The sequence below is a fragment of the Myotis lucifugus genome, unplaced genomic scaffold (assembly GCF_000147115.1).
Source record: "Myotis lucifugus unplaced genomic scaffold, Myoluc2.0 scaffold_20, whole genome shotgun sequence".
In the NCBI taxonomy this organism is placed as follows: domain Eukaryota; kingdom Metazoa; phylum Chordata; class Mammalia; order Chiroptera; family Vespertilionidae; genus Myotis; species Myotis lucifugus.
The window spans coordinates 4,920,823-4,946,954 of record NW_005871068.1 but is presented as its reverse complement, the minus strand read 5'-3'; the positions used below and the strand labels follow the sequence as shown (position 1 = coordinate 4,946,954).

Genomic DNA, 26,132 nt, shown 5'->3' with positions numbered 1-26,132 from the left:
TTATCAGAACAGATGTACACTCTGTATGTGCTAATGAAGCTAAGCAGGTGTGGGAATAGGTCATAAAATTTTTATATTGGGATTAATATAATGCATGTTTAAAGTTATCGGAGGCAAGTTTCATTATATTCCATTTCAAAGGACATTTCATTCTGTTTATTTGGAATTTTATTCATGAGAAAACTATATTAATATTATACATACAGTTATGATTAGCCCTTCTTTCACATAAATAATTTATCATTTATCATTCCTGTACATAACATAAAAAAACTATCTACAACTACATATATTAAGTCCAAACTTCAGGTCTATTGATATGATAGCTAATGATCCCCAAAGTCCCATTCATTTGGGTTGTCTCTTAATATCCCAAAACAGTAATAAATGACCTAAGGAAAAAATTTCAGTTCACTTTTACCTAAATTTGTTACAAAAGAATATATCAACAATAGCTATGTTTATATTAAAATCAATATACTGGGCCAGCATTCTTAAGCATTGAAATGTGGACTGTGAACAGCTCCATCATTCAGGTATTTAGGGCTTTAGTTTGCTGCCCATTCATTCTGATTGGGGCATTATTCTTTCCTTTTATTTTCTACCTTCCAACATCAAGTCAGATGTTTTTGATTCTCTATTATTTTATTCTCAATTAAGTGAATTTGTTCACTATTTAAAATTAGGAAGGCTAAATTGACTTTTTCTTGTTTTTTTTTTCTTTCCTTCTGTCTTATGCTGTGTCGTCACCTGCATGGATGGAGATCCAAATTTATTTTTAAGGATGTGGTTATCTTTACCTATAATCATATTTGTGGCATTTTTCTGTGTAAGGATATGGTAAATTTGGGGATGAAAGACACTATTTTTTCCTAAAACCCTTAGACTGAAAATTGAAGGGCGTCTTATACACAGAAGTCAGCCTAGGAGGGAGCCCTGCAGGTGTGTAGCTGCCCATACCTTGTCAAACAGGCTTCGTCCAATCAGGAGCCTTATTGTTACTGACGTCAGCTGATGCCATAATTGGAGGTGGAGGTGGAGGTGGAGGGTGCGCAGATGCAACAGGGATCTGAGCATTCTGAGCCCATAAAGATGTCAAAAAATAAAAAGATAAATACGGGTTAGCGATTGTCTTATTCAAACTGAATGTAATCAGCTGTGCAAAAGAGCATGGACATAGAGCTGCAGAGAGACAATTTGGACCTCCACCCACTGAGTATATGATCAGACAGCGGAGAAAACAGGAAGAACAACTCCTTAAAATGCCAAAAAAGAAGAAGGCCTTAAGAAGAAAACCAGAAAAATGGGCAAACTTGGAGCAGAGGCTTAAGACTTGGATTATGGAGCAGCGCCAGAGTGGCTTAATGTGTGTCATTTGCAAGCTAAATGAACATTGTTGATTTTACAGGAAATGCAAAATGGTGCTTCAATTTCATGAGGAGAGAAGGGTTGGCCATGAGAACACAAACACAGTTAGCTCAGAAAATGCCACCAGCTTATGAAGATGATCTCACATATATAGACAGTGACTCAGAAGACAGCAGTGATATAATAGAAGTTGAAATTGGTACATCTGGAACTAATAGTGATGAAGAAGAGAGCAGTGATGCAACAGAAGCTGAATAAAGTGATATGCTGCATATATCATAGTACTGATATATGAACATTACCTGTGGTAGTTACTAAATAAAAATGTGTTCTGTTTTATGTTGAAAATATTGAATTCTTAATTTTGGATTGGAAAAGTGACGGGGCATCTTATACATGAGGGCGTCTTACACATGGAAAAATACGGTATATTTATTATCTACTTATCTGGAGAGCTAAAATATTTGCAGTAAGTAATTGTTTATTTGCATTTTAGGCACATGTTTAGCTTTTAATTGATGTCCTTAAGGACTTGAGAAAAGCACTGCTCACAAAATCCACATTATAATGACAGTTTAAGAGATAATTGGTTATTCTGGGTGTTCCAGTTTAAGATTCCCCCAAGAGCAATGTACTTGGACTGTATTAACTCAGTTGCTTGAAGAAATGCTTTTGTTTTCATTGAGAACTAGGTAAACATATTCATCTGTTAATATTTCTTTGTACTTTCTTCTCATAATCCTAAATAGATTCTGATCTTATTTTCATCTTTATTTTACTTGATTAATTCTAATATCCTAAAATTTTTCAAACATTTCTAGATACAGATATAAAACATCTGGCCAATACTATCTTCTCCCTGGTTGGAGGATTATTTTGTCTTATCCTAAGCTCTTTAGTGTATCAACTGATTCAATTCAGTATAAGCTTAGTTGCTTTTGTATTTTCTCATTAGCTTCATTATTTTGGCTATAATTTATTGAACACCTAGAGTAGTAAGTGTTGTATATCTTTTTATCTCATTAAATCCTCACAACTGCATATTTGGAGGCAAAATATAGATTTAGAAATTAAATGACTGATCTTTAATAGACAATTAAGAACAAGTGCCTTTTTGTGGTATGATCTTGAAAAAAATAAGTTTTCTAACATCCTTTCTAAACAGGCCCTCCATTGTTTCCCCTGCACTAGTATAGTGGCAAAAATCAAAGTTCTGAACTTACTTTAAAATAGATTTAAAATAAGATGGATTGATGGACTGATGGATAGAGAGAAATGTGATGAAGCAAAATGTGATTTGTAAGATCTAAGTGGTGAACGTTTCTAGCTTTATGAATAAAGAATCATTGTATGATTCTTTAAAATCTTTTGTATGCTTAAGACTTTTATAATTAAATACTGAAAAATGTAAATGGTTGGTTGTCATATGCTTATGTAAAGGTTTCTCATATCATGTTGGTCCTTGCCTGCTCAGCCAGTGTGTATTTGTTGTTCGGATTTGTAGGTACCACCTTGCTGATACTTAAAGAAATATTGCATAGTGGCCAAAACCAGTGTCTAGAGCAGTGGTTCTCAACCTTGGCTGCACATTAGAATCACCTGGGAATCTTTTTAAAAGCCTGATTTCTGGGCCTCATCCTCCGGGAAATTCTGTTTCTTTGTTATGGGGTGGGGCCACAACATTAGTAACAAAGAAACAGAATTTCCGGAGAATGAGGCCCAGAAATCAGGATTTTAAAAAGATTCCCAGGTGATTCTAATGTGCAGCCAAGGTTGAGAACCACTGGTCTAGAGTTACCTATTTTTACTTTTACTTTCGTGTTCCTCCATCTACTAGCATTTGAACTTTGTGATTCCTCATTTACCTATTAGGAAAAACAGTACCTACCCCATATGATCATAGATTATGGAAGTCACTTAGAAAAATGAGTGGTGCAAGTTAAGAGCTCAATAAGTAATAGCCATTATTATTACTTATCTGATTATGCAGGTATGGGTATTGCTGATTTTATCTGCTGTTCTCTTCTTAGTCAAAAGTAGCCTTCAAAAGCTAACAGACTATGATATTTTGATTTAAACCTCTGACCTTACACAAAATAGGAAATGTTGGTATAGTCCAAATATGTCATGTTGTTGTATATTTTAACTTTTCTAGTTTTAAAAGAATATTATAATCAATGTGAATCATTAACTGGTGGTGTTTATACTGTACTGAAGACTTAAAGAAATATTAAAATATACATTAAAATTTTTGATCCACTCTCTCCACTTCCAGTTGTTAGATATGAGTTGGCAATCATTTATTTAAAGTACAGTGAGGGAAGTTAATTGCTAATGACTTATAAAACTAAAATTATTAGTTAGCATATGTTGCCTAGTAACACAATTATCCATTTTCCTTTACCAATACCAGTTCGGCTCAAAAGTAGATGAATTACAACATACTTGAAACAAAAACTATTACAAATATCTCCTTTGCAAAAATGAAATTAAAACACTTTCCTTTTTTTGTATAAGAATCACATCAGTTAAAAATAATATATACTTAATAAATAAGTTTGTGAGATCTAAACCATCGCAGAACTGAGTACTGATTCAGGAAATGTTTATAATTTAAGTGCCCAGAGGAAAACCAACAAGCATTTTCCTTTACATGTCTACTCAAACAGCATGCTATATCTGGCAAGATCTTTAAGTGAAAATATCTCTTATATTTCTCTCCATTTTTCCCAAATGCAAAACAGTGATGATCACAAATCTAATGCCTGAATGATCAACCATTTAAGTCAGATTTTAAAACCTCACCTTGTTTGCAAAAGAATCATGACTTTGGGATATTTTGAACTCAATATAAAGTATAACAGGGAGTGCCCGGCCAGAGTTGCTCAGTGGTTGGTGTCAACCTATGAACCAGGAGGTCACGGTTCGATTCCAGGTCGGGCACATGCCCAGAGTTGCTGAGTCATCGGCCCTAGTAAGGAGGGTGAAAGAGGCAGCTGATCAATGATTGTCTCTCATCATTGATATTTCTATCTATCTCTCCCCTCTCCCTTTCTCTCTGAAATCAAATACACACACACACACACACACACACACACACACATATGTACATCAGGGAGCAAAAAGGTATTTTCAGTTTTTTTAATTATCAGATTTATGATGGGTAAGTATATTTTCTCAACATTCAGTTCTTAGAAACATTACATATGGCAGAAAAGGAAAGAAAGGGGAAACACAGGATGGTTTCTCCATGCCATATAATAAATTCCCGTTGCAACTTCTGAAACCAGCTCAAACACAGTGAGCATTCCGTAAATATTTGTTGATGATGATGATAGATTGCACATTTTGTATGCACTAATGTCAGTGCATGAGCACATTGCTTGTGTATCTAAAACCAAAATAAGCAGTAATGTTGACAAATGACCACATTCGCAGGTGCTTCTAAGTATACTGGTAGTTCAAAGTCAGGGACCCTCATCCATTTATCAAGGCTGTAACTGAAATTCAGCTGCAATGCATTTGTCCAGCTTGAGCATTTAAGCATAAACACCATTTATCTGGAGTTACTTCTGTTCTCTTTCGATAGGTCTTGGCATCAAACTTTTTTCTCAAAGTATGCTGGCCACATTCAGAAGCACTGGCTTCCATGTGACGTAGGAGGTTGCTGCTCCCTAAAAAAAAAAAAAAGAAAGAAAGAAAGAAAAGAAAATGATGATTTAGGAAAAACCCCTCCATTCCACTTAGTGAAGTTAAACTTTTTGAAGCCAGAAGAGGTTGTCTTTGAATCTTATTCCATCTGTTTCTAGTTTTATGTCCTCGGACACATAACTGAACCTTGCTGAGGCTCAGTAAAGTCAACTGTAAAATGCTGCTACTAAGAATTTCTATCTCACAGTTTTGTGAGAATCAAATGAAATATATGTTATGCATTTAGCAGAATACCTGGTATATATCAAGTACTAAAAATTAGCTAAAATACCAATTTGCAGGTGTTTTAATTTTAAAACATTCACATCATAAAATTACTTTCTCGTTTTCTAATCGTCTCATTAGTATGTAAGGAGTTTCTTATTATTCCTGATATTTATCCAGTCCCTTTCTTGTCCAATTCTTTGTAGAAAATTCTTTCTTTAGTTTTTTAAATGTGTATCTGTAACTGAGTGGCTTCCTTAGATTTTGTGAAAGAAGAGGACCCCAACATTACTGCTCCTTTTAAAAGGTTTCCATTATGGCAATTTTCAAATTAATATATAACTATAGAAAAAGTAAAATCAACTGACTCTTTATACTCGTCGGTAGTCTCAACAGTTAACATTTTCCAAATCTTATTCATTTCCTGATAACTAAGATAATCAATATCAGCATGACTTAGTTGCTTTGTTTTCTTTCTGGGAAACAATTGCTCTGAAAACATAAGGCTATAAATTAGTAAATAACTTTATTATTTGCTTCAGGAAATTCCTACAAATCAGCTTATCAAAGATCATAATCTGTTCATCAAGGCAAAGAGCTTACTTATTAAATAATGATTTACTTATAAAACTTTGCTTTAAGGCCCTTGCTACTTTCCTGTGTCCACTAGCCCTAAATTAGTACATTATGAATTTTGTCCAATCCCACTCAGTTCCCCGCCTCAAACCACTTGAGCTTGAGACACTGCTAAGACTATATCAGTGGTGTTCTCCTTACTGAAATGATTTTGAGCAAACTTAGTGTTGTTCTGTTAACAATTGTCTGGTGATACTCTGTGGAAATCAATGCCCATATATCTGATGTATGTGTGTATGTGTGTAAGCAAAAATTTTTTGGAGAAGTTAAAAATAAAATAAAGATAGGTCATTTCAACTGTGAATTTTTCACTTGGTCTCTAAGAGATCTGGGTCTTTGTGATAACACATTTACCATGCCATCATCACACAGCATAATTAACAGTTACTCCTTAATATCAACTAATACTTAATCCATATTCAGGTTTTCCAGATGATCTCAAACGTGATTTTAAAATACTTTTCTTTTAAATTGGAATTCAAATAAATTCCATACATTATATTTGGTTACTAGGTCTCTAAAGTCTCTTTTAGTCGGTAATGATAACCTCACTTTTTTTAATGCCATTGATTTGTTGGATAAACCAGGTCACTTGTTCTGTAAAAAGACCTATATTCTAAATTTGACTTATCTCATTGTATGCCTTCACTTTCTGTTCTACATATCACCCTTTGTATTTCCTGTAAACTTCAGATAGATCTATGAGCTTTATTATATTCAGGAACAATATTTTGACAAGATATCTTATAGGCGGTACTGTATATTTCTTATTGTATCATATCAGTTGACACATAATGTAGGATAGTCCATCTACCAGTTTTACTAAGACTAGTCACTTAATCACTAAGTTCATGTGGTATCAGTGTTATCCCCTCCATTATAAATGTTTCCATCACAACCTTACCTGAAAGATTGAGCATCCACTGAAGTTTATTAGCTACTTTCATCATTTTATTAGATTTTAAAATTCCAATTTTATAATATTATCCTTCTTTCTGTGTTTGTTAGCTGAAATTCTCTTATGAAGAAGAACTTCCTTCATCAAGTATTTGATTACTCTGGCATAGAGTTTGTATGGGAAATGGGGGATAAATTTGAATTATTTCCTTTAATTTATTCGTTTTCAGAGCAATGAAATTGTTCCCTTGCATGCAATGATGATTATAGGATTTTTTTTAGCAACATTATGAACTCATTGATTTTTAAAATTATATTTGATGTATTTGCAACTGTAACGAAGTATTCCTTATAGGCCAGTCGAAGCCCCCTTTGTTTAATTTGGGGAGGCTTGACACATTTATAATACTGGATATTCCAATACATGGCCAATTCTGAGTTAGCATAAACTCTCACAATCTACTTTGTATGCAATCTTCCTTGTTAATGACTAATTTAAGTATTTCTATCTGCTAGAAGGATTTTGGGGGGAATTTTTCTTTTTACAAATGACATTGTGTCAATTGTTTATTTTTTTTTATTTTTTTTTTCTTCTTCTCTACCCGCCCCCCTCCCCGCTCCGTGCCCGCCCGCCCGGGGCCCTGACTCCCACCGCGGGTCCCGCACGCGTTGCCGCCGCACCTGTCTATTGTTTATTTTTTTTGTGTGTGTCTCTGGTTATATTTATACTAGAGGCCCGGTGCATAAATATTCATGCACTGGAGGGGGGGTCCCTCAGCCCGGCCTGCCCGCTCTCAGAGTCCGGGAGCCCTCAGGGACAGGAGGCGACCTAGCGGTCAGGGGAAGGCAATGCCCCCATCACACCTCTGCTGCTGCCACTGCCTGCCGTGCAAGCCTCGGCCAGCCCTGGTTACCTGAACCTCAGGCGGCCCTGGGCGGCTGGGCAGCCAGCATCAGAGGCTTACCTGCGTCTCAGGCCAGCCCTGGGCAGCTGGGCAGCTGCCATCCAAGGCTTGCCTATGCCTCGGACATTGGCTGAGCAGCCACCATTCAAGGATTGCTTGTGCCTTAGGCCAGCCCTGGGCAGCTAGGGGGGTGAGGGGACTGAGGGACTCTGGAGGCAGGTGCATGGCAAAGCCGGGCCCGGCCTTGCCGCACACCTGCTGCCCCAATGGAGCTGAGGGGACTGGGCGCCGCCATCTTGTGGCTGTGGGCACTGCCATCTTTGAGGGTGGGGCAGTCAATTAGCATATTCCCTCCTTATTGCTGTGGGCTCTGCCATCTTTGCGACAGCATGAGGGTCAATTGGCATATTCCCTCTTTATTAAATAGGATGATTCCAGTATTTATTTTATTTTACTAAATTACTTGTCTCTAAAGCCATGTAAATTCTGACATCATAGCCTTACACTTTCCTCATGTTTTTCTTCTTTTCTTCTCTCCCTCTGGGCTTGCTTTGCTTAAATTAATACCAAATCATTCTAACTAATGTTTGAGCAAATAAGGAAGAAGATTTTTTTTTAAAGCAGAAATTATTTTGACTTGCCTCAAATGATTTCAGTAAATCTATTTTATTTATCAGTTAATAGTTTTACTTGTTTTGTCTCTTCATCACTTGGTTAAAAAGCTTTTTTATCTTTTTAGCAGATAAAAGTCAAGCTATTTTTTACACTTCAGCTGTTCAAAAAGAACAAGTTCAGAGAAGATTTTACTTTTTTCCTCAGGTTAGCATGTCTGAGCTCAGATGTTATTTGTCACTTTTGAAGTGTTTTCTCCAGCCAAACTGGCATTTCAGTTCTTTGAGAATTCCCTGCCTAATTTTCTGATACTTCACAGAAATTTTATTTAAAATAAAATGAACTTGGATCTCTCAAACCCTGTCTGTTGAAGATTTCAATAAAGTATTTGATCCAAAGGTTTTGACAGTTTGAAATGGACTGAATTGTTGTCAGAATCTGCACAATCAGGCTGAAAATTTCCTAAGGAAAAAATAATCTATGTGGATTCATAGTTCCTGCTCATATACAAGTATCTGAACTCCTAAAATTTCCCCTTAAAATAATTAAGGTAGGAGAGAATAATGTCCTCAAGAGCAGGGTTTTTCATCCTCAGCATCACTCACATTTGAGGCCAGATAATTATTTGTTGTGGGGTGTTGTAGGAAGTGTAGTACTATCTCTTGCCCTTACTGACTAAATGACAGTACCACCCACCTCCACCCAGTTGAAACAGCAATAAATGTCTTCAGACATTGCTAAATGATCCATGGTAGGGAGTGGGGGGTAGGGGTGGCAAAATCACCACTGATTAAGAACCACTAGTCTAGAATGTAATAGTCATGACTATTTAAAGAATAATATTTTTTTAAATATATTTTTATTGATTTCATAGAGGAAGGGAGAGAGAGTTAGAAACATCAATGATGATGTTTGATCGACTGCCTCCTGCACACCCCTCACTGGGGTTCGAGCCCACAACCCAGGCATATGACCCAACCGGAAATTGAAGTGTGACCTCCTGGTTCATAGGTTGACATTCAACCCATGAGCCATGCTGGTTGGGCAAATAATAATAATTTTTTTGTTAACTTGACTCCCTGACTCCCTGTTCCTGTTAGAAAAGGAGCTATAAAATTGAGCTGAGGAGTAAACAGCTTAGTCTATCTGGAAGGCGAGTTTCTGGACGAATTAAGTATAAATTCCTTGCCTCTAATGTAACCCATCTCAAAGATAAGTGGTCCTTATATAAGTATAGTCTTATGAAGAAGGAAAACAATCCTGAAAGTTCAAAGATATAACATACATTTGGAAATAACAGCCCACATTAATTCAACCAACATTTTAGAAATACTTGGAATTCAGAAAGAATACAAGAAAACAAATGCTATGTGCTAAAGTATGAGAAAGCCAGAATTTACCAGGCTCAAATGAAAAGACAGCAAAATTAACTAAAAGTAGAGGTAGATAAAATTAGATGAAAAAAACAAAGTTAAAAATAAGAAATGATTACAGGGCAAGTAAAATTGAATAGCATTTCACAAATCTATTTTAGAAAAAAATAAGAACAGAATATACAATATTGTACCTATTCACATACATTTATTCAATGATAAGCACCTTTGCTGTATATTTATTGTATTATTTAATTTCCACAACAATTTTTGAATTAGGCAATATGAACCAAGTCAGTGCTGATGAGCAGTAATGCCAGGTTTTTCAATGTAATACTCTATTATTCCTGAGGTGCTTGAGAATTTCTAAAAGGTTGAGAAAAAGACAAAGATTGCTATATACAGAGATGTTTGTGCTGACAACGTTGGGTAATGTAAATACAAACTACAGTGGGGCCTTGACTTAGGAGTGTCCCGACTAAAGAGTTTTTCGAGATACGAGCCGTCTCTCGGCCGATTTTTTGCTTTGAGTTGCGAGCTAAAATTCGGGTTACGAGCCAGCTTCAGATACCCCACCGCTAGTTGGTGCAGCGAACGTCACAGTGAACGCCACAACATCAGCCCAGCATCACGTGTCTCACTCGTTCACTTTATGATTTGACATATGAGTAATTTGAGTTACGAGCTCCGTCACGGAACGAATTAAACTCGTAAGTCAAGGCCCCACTGTATAGAAATAGTGAAGAGACAAATAAAGAAATAGTAAACAATTAATCAATGTTATAATTGATATAAAGTTTCTTGAACAAAACAACAACAAAATATGGCATGGGGTGAAGATCAAAACAGTCACTGAACACCAGTAAAATCAATGTAAGGAAAGCTACATCTAGATACTTTGTCAAATGGGATACATTACAAAGTTGAATGTAAAAGTCTATAACATCCAGGAAGACAGAGGGAAAAGATTACCTAGAAAAGAATGAAAACAAGACTGCCTTTAGACTTTTCTTTTCCCGATATGAGGTACTAGAAGACAACGAATTGATACATTTTAGACGTCCTAGAAGAAAAATGTGGTGACCTGAGAATCTCATAACTGAGATAAATTAATTTTCATTCATAGAGACAAATAATTTAACCCCTAGCCCTAGCCCAGTGGTTCTCAACCTTGGCTGCACATTAGAATCACCTGGGAATCTTTTTAAAATCTTGATTTCTGGGCCTCATCCTCTGGAAATTCTGTTTCTTTGTTATGGGTTGGGGCCACAGCATTAGTAACAAAGAAACAGAATTTCCAGAGAATGAGGCCCAGAAATCAGGATTTTAAAAAGATTCCCAGGTGATTCTAATGTGCAGCCAAGGTTGAGAACCACTGCCCTAGCCAGTTTTGCTCAGTGGATAGAGCATCATTCAGCCCACAGACTGAAGAGTCCTGGGTTAGATTCCAGTCAAGGGCACATAACCTTGGTTGCAGGCTCAATCCCCTGCCCTGATTGGGCACATGTGGAAGGCAACCAATCAATGTGTCTCTCTCACATCAATGTGTCTCTCTCACATCAATGTTTCTCTCTCTCTGTCCCTCCCCCTCCATTCCACTCTCTAAAAATCAATGGAAAAATATCCTCTGGTGAGGATTAACAACAACAAAATAATAATAATAATTTATTAAAAATTTAAAAGTTTAGAAAATACACTATCCATACATCTTTCTTCAAAATATTACTTGAAGACTTTCCCCAAAATTAATTAATACTAAATTCTAGACTAGTTAATTCATGACATCAATTGACTTTCCTTAACAGACTGAATGCCCTGAATGCAATGTGTCTCTGGATGATTTATTGCAGCTCAAAGTGAATGTCTCTCAATGCTTGCTGAAGTTATCTCCCCACAATAATTACAGGATTGCTCTAGTACTAGAAGGCTTTTTGTTTCTTCTGTTCAATTTCTCATGTGTCTCCCATCTCACAGTTTAGTGGAAAAATCTTGTCCTTTTTTTAGGATGACATAAACTAATTACTCTTGCTGTCCTAAATCAGTAATTGGTAATAATGACTAAACTGTTTTTGGAGACTTTGCTGGATGAAATTGTACTCCAAATGAGTTTGCTCTATCTCCACAAAAGCATGCTTGCATATAAAATTATAATAGTCTCACTCTTGTTAGAGATATGTAATGATTTTCTGCAACTTTAAATATTGTATTGGATGAGTTGAGCCATTTTTGTTATTTAATTAATTATTGTACCTACCACTTAAAAATCTTCAATATAGGGCAGTGATGGCGAACCTTTTGAACTCGGCGTGTCAGCATATTGAAAAACCCTAACTTAACTCTGGTGCCGTGTCACATATAGAAATTTTTTGATATTTGCAACCATAGTAAAACATATTTTAAATCTGGCCGGTGTTGCTTAGTTGGGTGAACATCATCCTGTGCACCAAAAGGTCTCTGGTTCGATTCCTGGTCTGGTTGTAGGTTGGATCCCAGGTAGGTGCAGGTATGGGAGGCAACCCATTGACGTTTCTCTCTCACATCCATGTTCCAATCTCTCTCTCTACCTCTCTCTCTCAAAACAATAAAAAACATATTTTAAAAATAAATAAAATAGAAATCTTCAATATAGGATTTATGAATATTCCCAAGTTAACTCTTTTGAAAAATCTAATATATTTTCAATGATGTAAACTCTATAAAAATCTATACTAATAAAAGGGTAATATGCTAGTTAGACTGGGAGACCTTCCAGGAGGCCTTCCAGACGTTCTTCTGGACAAAGCCATGGTGTCAGGGCAGAGGTAGAGGTGGTTAGAGGCCAAGAGGGGAGGTCAGTTGGTGTTCTGGCCAGGATGGGACGGCAGTTGTGGGTGATCAAGCTGGTGGGGGGGCAGTTGGGGGTGAGCAGGCTGGCAGGCAGGGCCAGTTGGGGGCGAGCAGGCCATCAGTGGGGGCCAGTTGGGGTTGGGGGTGATCAGGTTGGCGGGGAGCAGCAGTTGGGGGCAAGCAGGCCGGTGTAGGGGCAGTTGGGGGTGAGCAGGCCGACGGGGGGCGGGGGAGTTGGAGGTGATCAGGCTGGCTGGGGAGTGGAAGTTGGCGGCAAGCAGGCTGGCGGGGGGCGGGCAGTTGAGGGCAAGCAGGCCGGCAGGCAGAGTGTTTAAGGGCAATCAGGCAGGCAGGCACGTGAGTGGTTAGAAGCCAGCAGTCCCGGATTTCGAGAGGGATGTCTGACTTCCGGTTTAGGCCCATTCCCACAGGGATTGGGGTCCCAGATTGGAGAGGGTGCAGGCCCGGCTGAGGGACCCCCCCCCCCACGCATGAATTTCATGCACCAGGCCACTAGTATGCAATATAAGGATAGTAAAGAAATATACTAAAATGATGAGTGCATTTATTGTTATGCCCAGATTTCAAGATTCCCAAGAAACCACATCAGGGAGCCAGCCAATCCGATGCAAAAGCATAAGAATCTGTATTTCAAGCTAGCTTGTGCTCCCCATCCACCAGACTCACCGACACCACGGCAAACCGAGTGGCTGAGAGAGAGAACCCCGCCTAGAGACCGGTTATATAGGGGGGGTTGGAGTAAGGGGAGGAGAAAGGACTGTGCTCTGCCGATTGGCCAGGCGCAAGCCGGGTCTTGTTACACAGGATGTGGTCATATCTATGGCGCGCACTTCCCTTGATTGTCATTGGTTAGTTTAAAATCCCGGGCATGGCCAGCAGAGGCCTGGGCTTCCGGGAAGAAGGCCGCACGTGGCCCCAACATGGAGGATACAGGCAAGATGGAGGGCATAGCCCTCGCCCTTTCATTTATAAATGGTTATATCTGGGTGATAGAATTTTGTGTGATGGTTTTTCATCATTATAATTTTTCGTATTTTAGAAATAACTTGTATAATAAAAAATAAGAATTATATACCCAATTGACCACAAATGGTATTCATTAGAAGTACAGATAAAAATGTATCAAGGTAGAAATACTTTTTCAAGATAGTAAAATTATTGATAATTTTTGTCATCTGATTTTCTGTATTTTACAGTCATCTCAAGAATCAGCTTCCATCCTTCACATACTAAACACAGAAAATCACTGCCTTTCTCCATCAGAGTTGTGAAAAATCTCAAATTGTCTCCCAGGCAGTGTGATTTACCTTCTCTGCACCTGTTTTTATTCCCTCACCTACACCAATAAATCTTTATATATTAAGATGCTCTTCTTCCCATACAAGCCAGTAAGAGACTAACTCTGAGGAACATCATAGTAGTCTGTACTGGTCTTTCAAGATCTCTAAGAAACAAAGCGGACCTACCTCCTCATGGTGATTAGGGTCAGTTATCCTTGTGATGACTCCTTTCCTAGCCTGCCAGAAGTTACCAAGAATCAGCCATGACTTAATGATAAATGGGATCAAGAGATCCCAAAATGGTGAGGGGGACAGGAGGGAAGAGTACTCCTTTTTAAAACAAACAAACAAACAAAAAAAAACCTCTTCCACCCCTACTACTCCCCCACCATGGTGGTATTAAAGAAAAAAAGACAACAGAACCAAAAAGGAGTCACTTGTACTAAGCACCATGTCAGCAAACCAAGACTTAATATCTAACCTAATTTCAGTTCCAATCTCTTCCAGGAATGTTAACATTAGCCAGTCAATCTGGAATTACCTGATCAGTACTAGTGAGGCAATCTGCATAAAAACCCCAGCCCTTGTCCAAAGGAAGGCTACCTTGCCTGAAATAATCTACTGTTTGCTGGGAAGTTCCTTTTTCTGCCCCCTTCTGCCTATAAATGTTAGGACAAGAAAAAGAGCTCTTTTTCTTGCTGGAACCAACCACAATTTTATGAGAAACACCTGGTAATTAAACCCCAATATTGTTAGCTCCTCTGATTCAAACAGCTCCTCTTTTCAAACTGCAAGACAAGCTAAACTACTTTCAAGGCTACATTCTTGAATACCCCTCCTCCCTGCTATTTTTACAACTCAGAGATAATTTGCACCAAGGAGTCTCTAGTTAGTTGAAAGTTCCCTTCCCCATCCACTTCAAACAGGCCTCTTTTGAACTCTTCATAACGTTTGTCCTAAGCATGTTTTACAGGCTTGGAAAAAAGTACTGATAAGACACCTCTCTAGGATATCTGCCTGGATTGTCTCCTGAAGAGAAAACAAATTAAAACCTCCCTGATATCTGCTCAACCCTAGCCCCAAATTCCCCTCCCTTCCTTGTCATCCAGCAACACCAGCCATTATCCTTTAAAAGGGGAAGCTGCCCTTTGTTTCTTGCCCTTGCACAGGCCCTTTCTCTTTGGGAAAGTAAAATAAACCTCCTCTCTACAGCTCTTGTTCTTCTTTTTTTTTCATAGTTTTATTGATTTCAGAGAGGAAAGGAGAGGACGGAGAGAGATAGAAACATGGGTGATGAGAGTGAATCATTGATCAGCTGCCAGTTATACCCCCCTCCCCGGGGATCAAGTCCACAACCCAGGCATGTGACCTGACCAGGAATCATACCTTGACCTCATGACCTCCAGGCTACAACTCTTCTTTTAGTTGTGAGTTCTTTCACAGTCCAAGTCACCAGCCAAACCCTCACAATAAATCCTTCCATTTTATACTTTCTTGGAGTTCCATTCTACTTGCAAGATGGGATGCTGCCCAATTCATAAATTGTTGAAAAGATTGATAACAGCAAATTGATCTTTATTCTTTATATTTACGCAGTTGAATTTGTGTGTGTGTGTGTGTTTTAACTGTGTTAAACAATAAACTAAAACTATATTATCTGATACAAAGTTTATGCATATAATAATAATACCCTTAGGAAAATTTACGTTTTCAATGACTAAAAAGTAATATGTAGAAACAACTAATATCCAATCACTCCTTACTTCCAACTTACTCTGGTTCTCCTATAATTTTTATTGGGGAGGATAGTGAACTTGAGATAATGAAAAACTTTAAACTGGGCTTGCCAGTATATTAATTAGCATATTGTAAGTTTTAGTTTAGGTTCGTCTAGTTTCGCTTCTTTTCTTTGATTAAGCTCGTTTGATTAGGCTAGCTTATGCATTTTTCTTAGAAATGGTTTATTAATGCTACTGTTTTGTATGTTGTAAAGAGAAAATTTCCACTTTTATATGTGTTAAGTCTGTATAAATACTTTTCCTCTGATTTCTTTATATTCATTTTGTTTATTTTCTAAGACTTAAAATGAAGTCATTGATTTTTATTGTTTATTATTATTGGAAGTGCTTAGTGGTTTAGTATTCTATTTTATTAAGAACAACATCCAAGGAGAAACCAAGATGGCGGCATAGGTAAACACCTGAAATTGCTGCCTCGCACAACAACTTCAAAAATACAACTAAAAGACAAAACGGACATCATCCAAAACCACAGGAAGGCTGGCTGAGTGGAAATTCTACAACTAGAAGGAAAGAGAAAAGCACACTGAGACTCAGAGGAGGTACGATGTGGAAGTAAACTGCAGAGGTACGGAGGCGCACGTGGAAAGGGCTAGCAGCTGAGGACTCGGCACATGTGGAAAAGGCTGGAAACTGAGGACACGGTTGTCTTTTTCAATCAGGAGGGAGACTCAAGCTCCCGACTGCTCTGAACTCCAGTTCCAGACGAGTCTCTGGGAACCCAGACTCATACGGGGAGAAACTGGACTGTCTGGCATGGGTCGGAACTCGAGGGCGGCTTTCTCTCAGAGGTACTTGCAGCGATTACCGGGACACTGAGAAGCGGGGCCTCTTAGGGTAGAACTGAGGAGGAGCCATAGCTGCTTGCTCCGCCCTGTTGATCCCCAGAGACCCCGCCCCACCCAAGCTGTGCACAGAGGCTTTTGCATATGAAAGGCCTGGCCCTTTGCAATCTGAACATTACCTAACAAATTGCAGCTGGGTCAGAGAAACCCAGAACTTCCAAAAGAAGGCCCAAGGCCCCACAGCAGCTTGCATTGCTTCACAGCTGGGCTCCTGCTGGGTAGCCTCAGGCAGAGGCTAAATTAGCACCTCCTTAGAGATCCAAGAGCCAGTGTACCCAGTGGTCAGAGTGGGACCATCCAGATTACAACTCCTCAGATCCATAAGGGACACACTCACGGGGCAGACTCAGTGAGCACCAAAGCCCCACTGAAGCAAGTCTTTCCTCAGAAGGGTGTCTCCAGCACAGAAGTTCTCCCACTGCAGACACAGCTGAATCTCACAGCCAATTGGCCTGGAGGTCAATTCCTCCCAGTGATACCTACAACAATCAAGGCTTAACTACAACAAGACTGTGCACAAAGCCCACAAAGGGGTGCACCAAGAGTGTCCACCTCAGGTAATTGGGGAGGCTGAGCCACTGGGCCCTATAGGACAGCTAGCACAGAAAGCCACTCTATCAACACAGGGAAGCATAAAAATGCGGAGACAAAGAAACAGGTCACAAATGACAGAAATGGAGGAAAGCAAACTACTGGATATAGAGTTCAAAACCACACTTATAAGGTTTTTCAAGAATTTTTTAGAAACCGCCAATAAATTTAGTAAGACCCTCAATAAGTCTAGTGAGACCACCGATAAATTTAGTGAGACCCTCAAGAAATCTAGTGAGACCCTCGAGGTTATGAAAAAAGACCAACTAGAAATTAAGCATACACTGACTGAAATAAAGAATATTATACAGAGTTCCAACAGCAGACTAGAAGATCGCAAGAATCAAGTCAAAGTTTTGAAATAAGAAGAAGCAAAAAACACCCAACCGGAAAAACAAAAAGAAAAAAGAATCCAAAAATATGAAGATAGTGTAAGGAGCCTCTGGGACAACTTCAAACGTACGAACATCCGAATTATGGGGGTGTCAGAAGAAGAGAGAGAGCAAGATATTGAAAACCTATTTGAAGAAATAATGACAGAAAACTTCCCCTACCTGGTGAAAGAAATAGACTTACAAGTCCAGGAAGCGCAGAGAACCCCAAACAAAAGGAATCCAAAGAGGACCACACCAAGACACATCATAATTAAAATGCCAAGACCAAAAGACAAAGAGAGAATCCTAAGAGCAACAAGAGAAAAACAGTCAGTTACCTACAAGGGAGTACCCATACAATTGTCAGCTGATTTCTCAACAGAAACTATGCAGGCCAGAAGGGAGTGGCAAGAAATATTCAAAGTGATGAATAGCAAGAACCTCCAACCAAGAGTACTTTACCCAGCAAAGCTATCAGTCAGAATTGAAGGTCAGATAAAGAGCTTCACAGATAAGAAAAAGCTAAAGGAGTTCATCACCACCAAACCAGTATTATACAAAATGCTGAAAGGTATCCTTTAAGAAGAGGAAGAAGAAGAAAAAGGTAAAGATACAAATCATGAACAACAAATACACGTCTATCAACAAGTAAATCTAAAAATCAAGTGAATAAATAATCTGATGAACAGAATAAACTGGTGAATATAATAGAATCAGGGGCATAGAAAGAGAGTGGACTGACAATTTTTGGGGGGGAAAGGAGTGTGGGGGGGTGTGGGAAGAGACTGGACAAAAATCGTACACCTATGGATGAGGACAGTGGGGGGAAGGGGGGGAAGGGCAGAGGTGGTGTGGGAACCGGGTGGAGGGGAGCTATGGGGGGGAAAAAAGAGGAACAACTGTAATAATCTGAACAATAAAGATTTAATTAAAAAAAAAGAACATCCTCTTAAATATTAATATGTGTGTCTTTATTCCCACTACTTTTTCTATATTCCTCAATGGAAGTTTTGACATTTTCTTAACTTACTACTTTAGGAACCTGTTTCTTAGGTTTGTTTCTTCTCATGATTGTTGATTTTTTTAAATTCATTGTGATCACAGAGTTTTTATCTGTATCATATTTACATTTTGGAATTCATTGCAGTTGTGTTTGGAGATATGATATGGTCTTTTATTTCTGTATATATTTCTTTGTTGTCTGAAAAAGAATTTATTACACTTTTCAAGGGCATTGATTTTAAACATAAATCTTATGTATAAAGTTACTTTTAAGATTACTTAGATTTTATATTCTTGTTTTATGTGGCCTATGATCTATCAAGAATTGAGACATTGGTATAAAAATTTAATGTTTCTGTAAATTTCTTTTTGTATTGATAGGCACTTTATTTTATAAATGTAACAATAAATGCATATAGTATCCTTTGTCATCATCATCATAAAATGAGTTCATTTTCCCACTTAATAAATTCTACCTTGAAATCTTTGTTGATATTAATAGTATATCTTATTACATTGGCATGGTGTGTCTTTATTGTTTTCATTTATAGTCATACTTCAGCACAATTACTGAGACAATATATGTTTGCCTTTTTAGTTTTTGCATTATTTATTTTCCTAGACCTTGAAAGACCTTCTTATCTATACAATCGGTAGTCATTTTAATTCTGAGTGATTCTTTAAAAATTTGTTCTCGAAGAATCTTTGCAATTCAAGATGATTTTTTTAAATCTCCTTAACTTGTTGAATATGAGTTAGAGTTGAATTTCCTGATAAGAGCTTTCTTGTTTTGACTCTGCTGTAAAAACTACTCTACTGGCATTTAGCAGTTCAGTTGCAGACAGAATTAGAGTTGTTGGGGAGGAAAAATTTCCTTCTGTGCGTCTAAATTCTTTGGCTGGTCTAATAATCTAATTAACACAAAACAGATTAACAGGAGAAAAATAAATTCAATTATGCACCTATAGGGGCTCCATAAGAATAGGAAACCTCCATGCATTCAGACAATTGAGGCTTATATGCCATTTGAGCGAAGGAGAAAAGGGGGTACGGGTCTTGGGCTTCCAAAGGGAGAGAGACGTTTTCAGGAAGATGGGAAGAGCAAAGGTTTGCTAAATAAATGTCTTTCATGCTCTGCAGAGACAATGGGACACAGACAGCAATTTGATCTCCAGGCTCCATGGAATCTCGCCCACCACCCCCCCCACCACCACCACAACCAATACCACCAGCAGCTTATCACATTGAGCCCATATTCTTTATAGTAAATTTCTGGTGTGAGTTCTCTTCCTTGACCAGGCCCTCTATCTAAATTCTTTTAGGCAATTAAGGGGGATATAAAAGCTTGTTCTGAATCAGTTTGGACCTTGATTGTTTTCACCTCAACATAGTCTGCATGTCCAAGTAGCACATTGTGGGGAGACTTATTGTGAACCCCTTCACAGTTAATGCTACCTTTTTCCTATCCCTCCCTTGGTTAACATGATTCTCTCTGGGTGATTACGGCATTCACTTTTTAATATTGGAGTTGCATAACTTCACAATATAAGTTTGGAGTATAGTTAATGTTTATTAAATAATCTTTCTAAGTGTTGAGACTCAGTTGTGCATGTTTATGTTTTTCTTCATTTTAAGAACGTTTTTTCATTATATCTGTGTAATTAAAAGAAAAATTCCATTTGTCCTAGTCTCTGCTTTAGGAATACTAATTTTCATTTCATTTTCTCCCTAGGAGTATTCTCATTTTTGTCCTTCTGTACTGAATTCATGTTTTCTCTAGTTTACCTTAAATATGACTGATTTTTCAATTTTTAATATAATATTTGATACTACTGATTTATGCTTTTAATTTCATTTTAAGCTTTGCGATGTTATTAGCTTTCTTCTTAAATTTATTTTCATAATTGACCAATTGTTTTTGAAAGGGAGCAGAATCTGCCAATCCCAAAAATATGCCAGTTTGGCATAAAGGTTGTTTTGAGCTGGTTACACACATGAATGTGTGTAATAGAATCTCATCTATTTTTAAAAGAAAACTCAGTTAGGAGCAAAGTCATTTTGTTTCCAGAATTCAAAAACTAATACTGATCAGCCTTGTTTTTTACCTGCTCTGCTGCTCTCACTGTTGATATGTGGTTGGGAAAGAAGCGCTACAAGCCAAAGAACTTCAGTCTCTCCAATACAAAAGCTGCCCAGCAGAGTCCTTCACAACAAATTCCGCTGGATATTCTCAACACAGTTATGTGCCAGCTCCCAATATCCTTTTCAACTGGGACCAAATTGCATTGTATTTGGTGTATGTGCTCCCAACATGGTGATTGTAGACTTTCGCTCTTAGTTAGAAATGTTTTAGTCTTAATTTCCTCCTAAAGTTATTGTCACTAATTTGGGGGGCAAGTGAAAATTGTACGTGGGCAACTACTCCATCATTTTCCCATTTTCTCATATGGAAATGTTTAAAAGGAAAAAATAAATAAAACGGTTATATACTGTTTTTACTATGAAGCAACATTGCAAAAAGGTCCATTAATTCCTAAATCCATATTTATCATCATATTCTAATAGTGAGACTGGAACTATCTGCAATCCATTTTTCATCCCTATATTAATGAGTTTTTGGATGATTTTGTTTTATTTTAATCTCTAATTAAAATTTCACCACAAGCAGGGTTTTCTTATTGAAAATTATAATAAGGAAATTTTCCATGTACTTGGTAAATTTGTTTTGAGGCTTTGTAATTTTTTTTTCAAACAGGAACAATCAGTTTCTGAGATGTGACATAAGAAAAACTTTTACCAATTCTGATGTACTGAAAATACAATTGCAGTAACTTGCCAGCCTAGGGAAAAAGAAAACCTAAATAAATGTGCATTATGATATTAACTTTTCATTTTTCAAGGCAGATATTAGAGTTTATATCTAAAAGTTAATGTTCTGTGACTAAAAAATTCTGATATATAGGCAGTTTTCTAATTCGAAAAGCCAACTGGTTGTCAGTGCTTGTACTATGTAAAACACCATCCAAGGCTCAACAAAACTCCTTTCTCCCTCTATTCCTATCCCCCCTTCCACTCTCCCTCCTTCTCTTCCTCCCTCTGTCTCTTACAGATTTTCTTCTTGCTTTCTTCCTATTTTCCTATCTCCCTTTACTTTTACTGGCTCATTTCCACATGTAGGATCCTGAGAAACTCTAATGTATATCCTATATAATAAAAGGCTAATATGCAAATTGACCAAATGGTGGAATGACTGGTCACTATGACACACACTGACCACCAGGGGGCAGGTGCTCAATGCAGGAGCTGCCCCCTGGTGGCCAGTGTGCTCCCATAGGGGCAGCACTGCTCAGCCAGAAGCTGGGCTCATGGCTGGCAGCACTAAGGATGTCCGTCAGGTGGACATCCCCCAAGGGCTCCCAGACTGTGAGAGGGCACTGGCTGGGCTGATGGATCCCTCCCCCACGTGCACGAGTTTCGTGTACCGGGCCTCTAGTTTGAAGATAACATCTTGATTAAGAAATAATAATCTGGTGGTGGATGGGCTATCCTGAGCCTAGTGGCAGGTGAAGGTACACTGCATACCACTTTTATGAACAGGTTTAAATATACTGGTCCTTATAAATCTTGTCTTAGAGCAGCTATTTAACCCATTTAAACTGGAAACGAAATACCAACCAAATGGAAACATTCAAAAGCTTTTTATTCAGAGCTTGCTATAGCAAAGGAGTCTGCCACTGTCACTTGAGTTTTGGCAGAGACTCAAAAACAGGCAGAGGAGTAGGAAAGCTTTATAGGGGAAAACAGGGAAGGCTTCACGTAGGCCCTTCCTGATTGGATAGAGATAGTGGTTTGAATTCCCATACGTGTGGGAACATAGGCAGGGGCAGCACAGGCTGGCTTTCTGGGCAGCTTACTATAGACAAAGAGTTGATTTCCTGGGCGGGTTCCTGTAGGTTGTGGGTCAGAGCTCTATTCTTATGTATGATCTGGCCATTGCCCATTTGTATATTCAGTCTCTCAAATCTGAAGGTTGAAAACTCTGTATAATAGGTACAGAGCTTCAGTTTTACAAGGTAAAAAAAATTCTGGAGATGGATGGAGGTGATGATTGTACAACAACATGAATGGCCTGGCCTGCATAGCTCAGTGGTTGAGCGTTGCCCTATGAACCAGGAGGCCAGGGTTTGATTCCCAGTCAGGGCACATGCCTGGGTGGCAGGCTCAATCCCCTGTGTGGGGTGTTTAGGAGGCAGCTGATCAATGTTGTTTCTTATCTCATCATTGATGTTTCTATCTCTCCCTCTTCCTTCCTCTCTGAAATCAATAAAAATATATTTTCAAAAACAATATGAATGTACTTAATACTACTGAGCTATACACTTAAAATTAGTTAAAATGGTAAATTTTATATTATGTGGATTTTATCAAAATATAAAAAATTGGGAAAAAATAAAACCTCTTCTTAGGAAATGGTATGAGTGGAACATTCCTATCATTATGCAAACAATGCATAGCTTTGAATAGACATTTCAAACAGCCCTCATCTAAAAGAATCCAGTGCTGCCGAAACCGGTTTGGCTCAGTGGATAGAGCGTCGGCCTGCGGACTGGGGGGTCCCAGGTTCGATTCCAGTCAGGGGCATGTACCTGGGTTGCGGGCACATCCCTAGTGGGGGATGTGCAGGAGGCAGCTGATCGATGTTTCTCGCTCATCGATGTTTCTAACTCTCTATCCCTCTCCCTTCCTCTCTGTAAAAAATCAATAAAATATATTAAAAAAAAAAAGAATCCAGTGCTTATATTGCATATAAGAACTTAGATAGTAGGGAACCATTGATGAACAAAGACTTGCAGCCAGAGAGTAATCTCTTTGGCCAAATTACCTTGTATTCACAATCAGATTTGATTATGTTCCACTAGAGGCCCAGTGCACAAAATCATGCACAGGTGGGGTCCCTAGTCCTGGCTGGTGATCAGGGCCAATCGGGGCCTTCCAACTGCCTGCCAGGACCTTCCTCCCAGCTGCCGGTCGGGGCATTCCTGCTGGCTGCCAGCTGCTTGGCCAGGGACTGTGGATGGGGCAAGGGACCATGGGAAGTTGGCCGGCATGAGGAGGGACCAGGGGAGGTTGGCTGGCCATGGGAGGTTGGCTGTAGGAGTGCACTGACCACCAGGAGGCAGCTCCTGCATTGAGCATCTGCCCCCTGGTGGTCAGTGTGCATCATAGCGACCAGTCAGACTGGTCATTCCAGTCATTCCAGCATTCTGGCCACTTAGGCTTTTATATGTATAGATTATGAGAACCCCTCCCAAAGACTTTGAACAGTCTACCAATAATCTCTTTGAAGAAAGGTAATATTTATATATAGTCCATTAGAACTCTATGGGACACCAGGATTATTGGAGAAGAATATATTTAACTAGAGGCCTGGTACACAAATTTGTGCATGGGTGGGGTGCCTTGGCCTGCCCAGTGATTGAGGCTTATAGGGGAACCGGCCCGCAGTGGGTAGGGACCGCTGGCCAGCCGGTTAGTGGGAGCCAGCCAGGTGGAGGCACCGTGGGAGGTTGGCCGGACAGGGGGAAGGACAGCAGGAGATTGGCCAGCTGGCCCCCTGATCGGGGTCATGGGGGGGGGCGGCTGTCTGGGAGAAGGGGCCGCAGGAAGTTGGCCAGCCAGTGGGGGGTGGGCCGCAGGAGGTTGGCCAGCTGGGGGGAGGGGCTGTGGGAGGTTGGTGGCTGGCCCCCCCATTGGGGCCAATCGGGGGAGCCAACCAGGGGGAGGGGCCCCAGAAGGTTGGCTGTAGGAGCGCACTGACCACCAGTGGGAAGCTCCTGTGTTGAGCGTCTACCCCCTGGTGGTCAGTGCGCATCATAGCGACTGGTCGACCGGTCATTCTGGTCATTCCGGTCATTTGGTTGTAGTGGTCGCTTAAGCTTTTATATATAGATATATATATATATAGATAAATAGATAGCTCAAGGGCTACCATGAAGCCTTTTTATGTGGCCTAATAGTAAAACTTCTAGAACAGTTTCCTGTTTATATAACTTAATGTTCATATAGACTCAGTGACAACACATGAAAGCTACACATTCATATAGGGGGGAATCCTTAAGTTTATAAAAACAAAGAAATCTGCAAATGTCTTCTGTATCCTTGATGACAGGAACAGTGAGCAGAGGTGTTTTCCCGGGGTCATGTCTCACAATGCTTAAGAATGAGCTCTGCAGACCAGAAGATTTAAGCAAAAGTTTAGAAAATTTAATACAAGCAGGTTCAGACTCCTGTCACGGGGAGGGGGACCCAATAATGAGCTGCCCGTTAAAGCCTTGTAGTCCAGGGTTATATATTTGCTACAAGCCTGCTCTATGTCTATCTGTGTTGTCACCTGATTATCTCCCTCATTGTTCTTGCCCAGCAACAGACCTGAACTTTCCCTGTTTCTATGTATTGTTTTTCTGTACCTATGCTGAACTTTTTCTGTTTCTATACATTCATACACCTTGTATACTGCAGGCCCTCCCTTGTTTTCCCATGCCTCCCACTTTGAGTCCAGAAACATTTTATTATTTCTGTTTGGTTGGTTCCTGTGGTTAGGCTACTCAAACTGCCATGTCTGCCACTGCCTATGTTCCTCCTGCCTTTGTTTTCCACTGGACCCCTGCCCTACCTGCCTGCATTTCAAGTTATCCCTCTCACCATGAGTATAACAATGATTGGTCTTTACCCAAGAGACTCTTAGAATTTTGTCTTTGGACAGGGCTCTTTGGTAGATAGCCCAAGAATATTCAGCTTTGCCAGTGATTTTTATTTCCATACTATGATTGCAAAGTTAAGAAACTTGTGAAAATATCTTTAAGTGCCTACTCAATTTTTATAGCTATTATTTTCCTGAAGTCACATGTATTTTGCCTCTTTGATCCTTTAAGTGATTAACCTATGAAATTTGATACAAATTTGAGCTTTGACATTGCCACTGGCTGGCCAGGCTAATTCAAGGCTCCAGCCACCTGGAAGAATGAGACTATGGGCCTTTAAGACCTTTGCCCCATCTGCTTAGGTAATTTACAGTGTGCTATTGACTTCAATATTGTAAAAGATTCAAAGCACAAGTGAGCTAAATTGATGATGAATCTCCAAATACACCTGGATCTACAAATACACCTAGAGTAACTCTGAAACATGAATTTGATGAAATCTGTGGAAGCCTTTGAGAAATGGAATGAATATATAATGAAATGGCTTTCTGTTCTCCAAATAAGAACTCTGAAATAAGATAATTAAAATAAAATGCTTACACATTAAAAAAAATCTGGTTACTGAAATAAGAACTCAGAATTCAATGTTTTTCGGTCCTTATATTTAATAGTCTCTTTTTGCTTTGTAATATACCATCACTAGAAAAACTGTCTGACGTGCATATTCTAATCTAAATGGTGTTATGCAAGTCTCAGACAAGGGATGTCTAACTTGAAGAGTGTACACAGTAGGAATATAAATAATAATTGAAAAGTATACATAATGGATAAGTATACGTAATCTTATCAATCACATACACCTTTTAATAACTGTTAATCTTATCAGTTACATATACTTTTCAATAGCTGTGTTAATGATGGCAGTCAAACAAGTTTAGAATGTTAAAGAAGGTTCACAGAACCCAAAATGACAAGGTTTACAAATCT

At 38.9% G+C, this 26,132-nt stretch overlaps 1 pseudogene; it reads left to right on the top strand.

Moving 5' to 3' along the window:
• The window catches only part of LOC102438168, a 44,004-nt pseudogene extending 18,282 nt beyond the window's left edge, over positions 1-25,722 (top strand).
• The last annotated feature ends 410 nt before the right edge of the window (positions 25,723-26,132 follow it).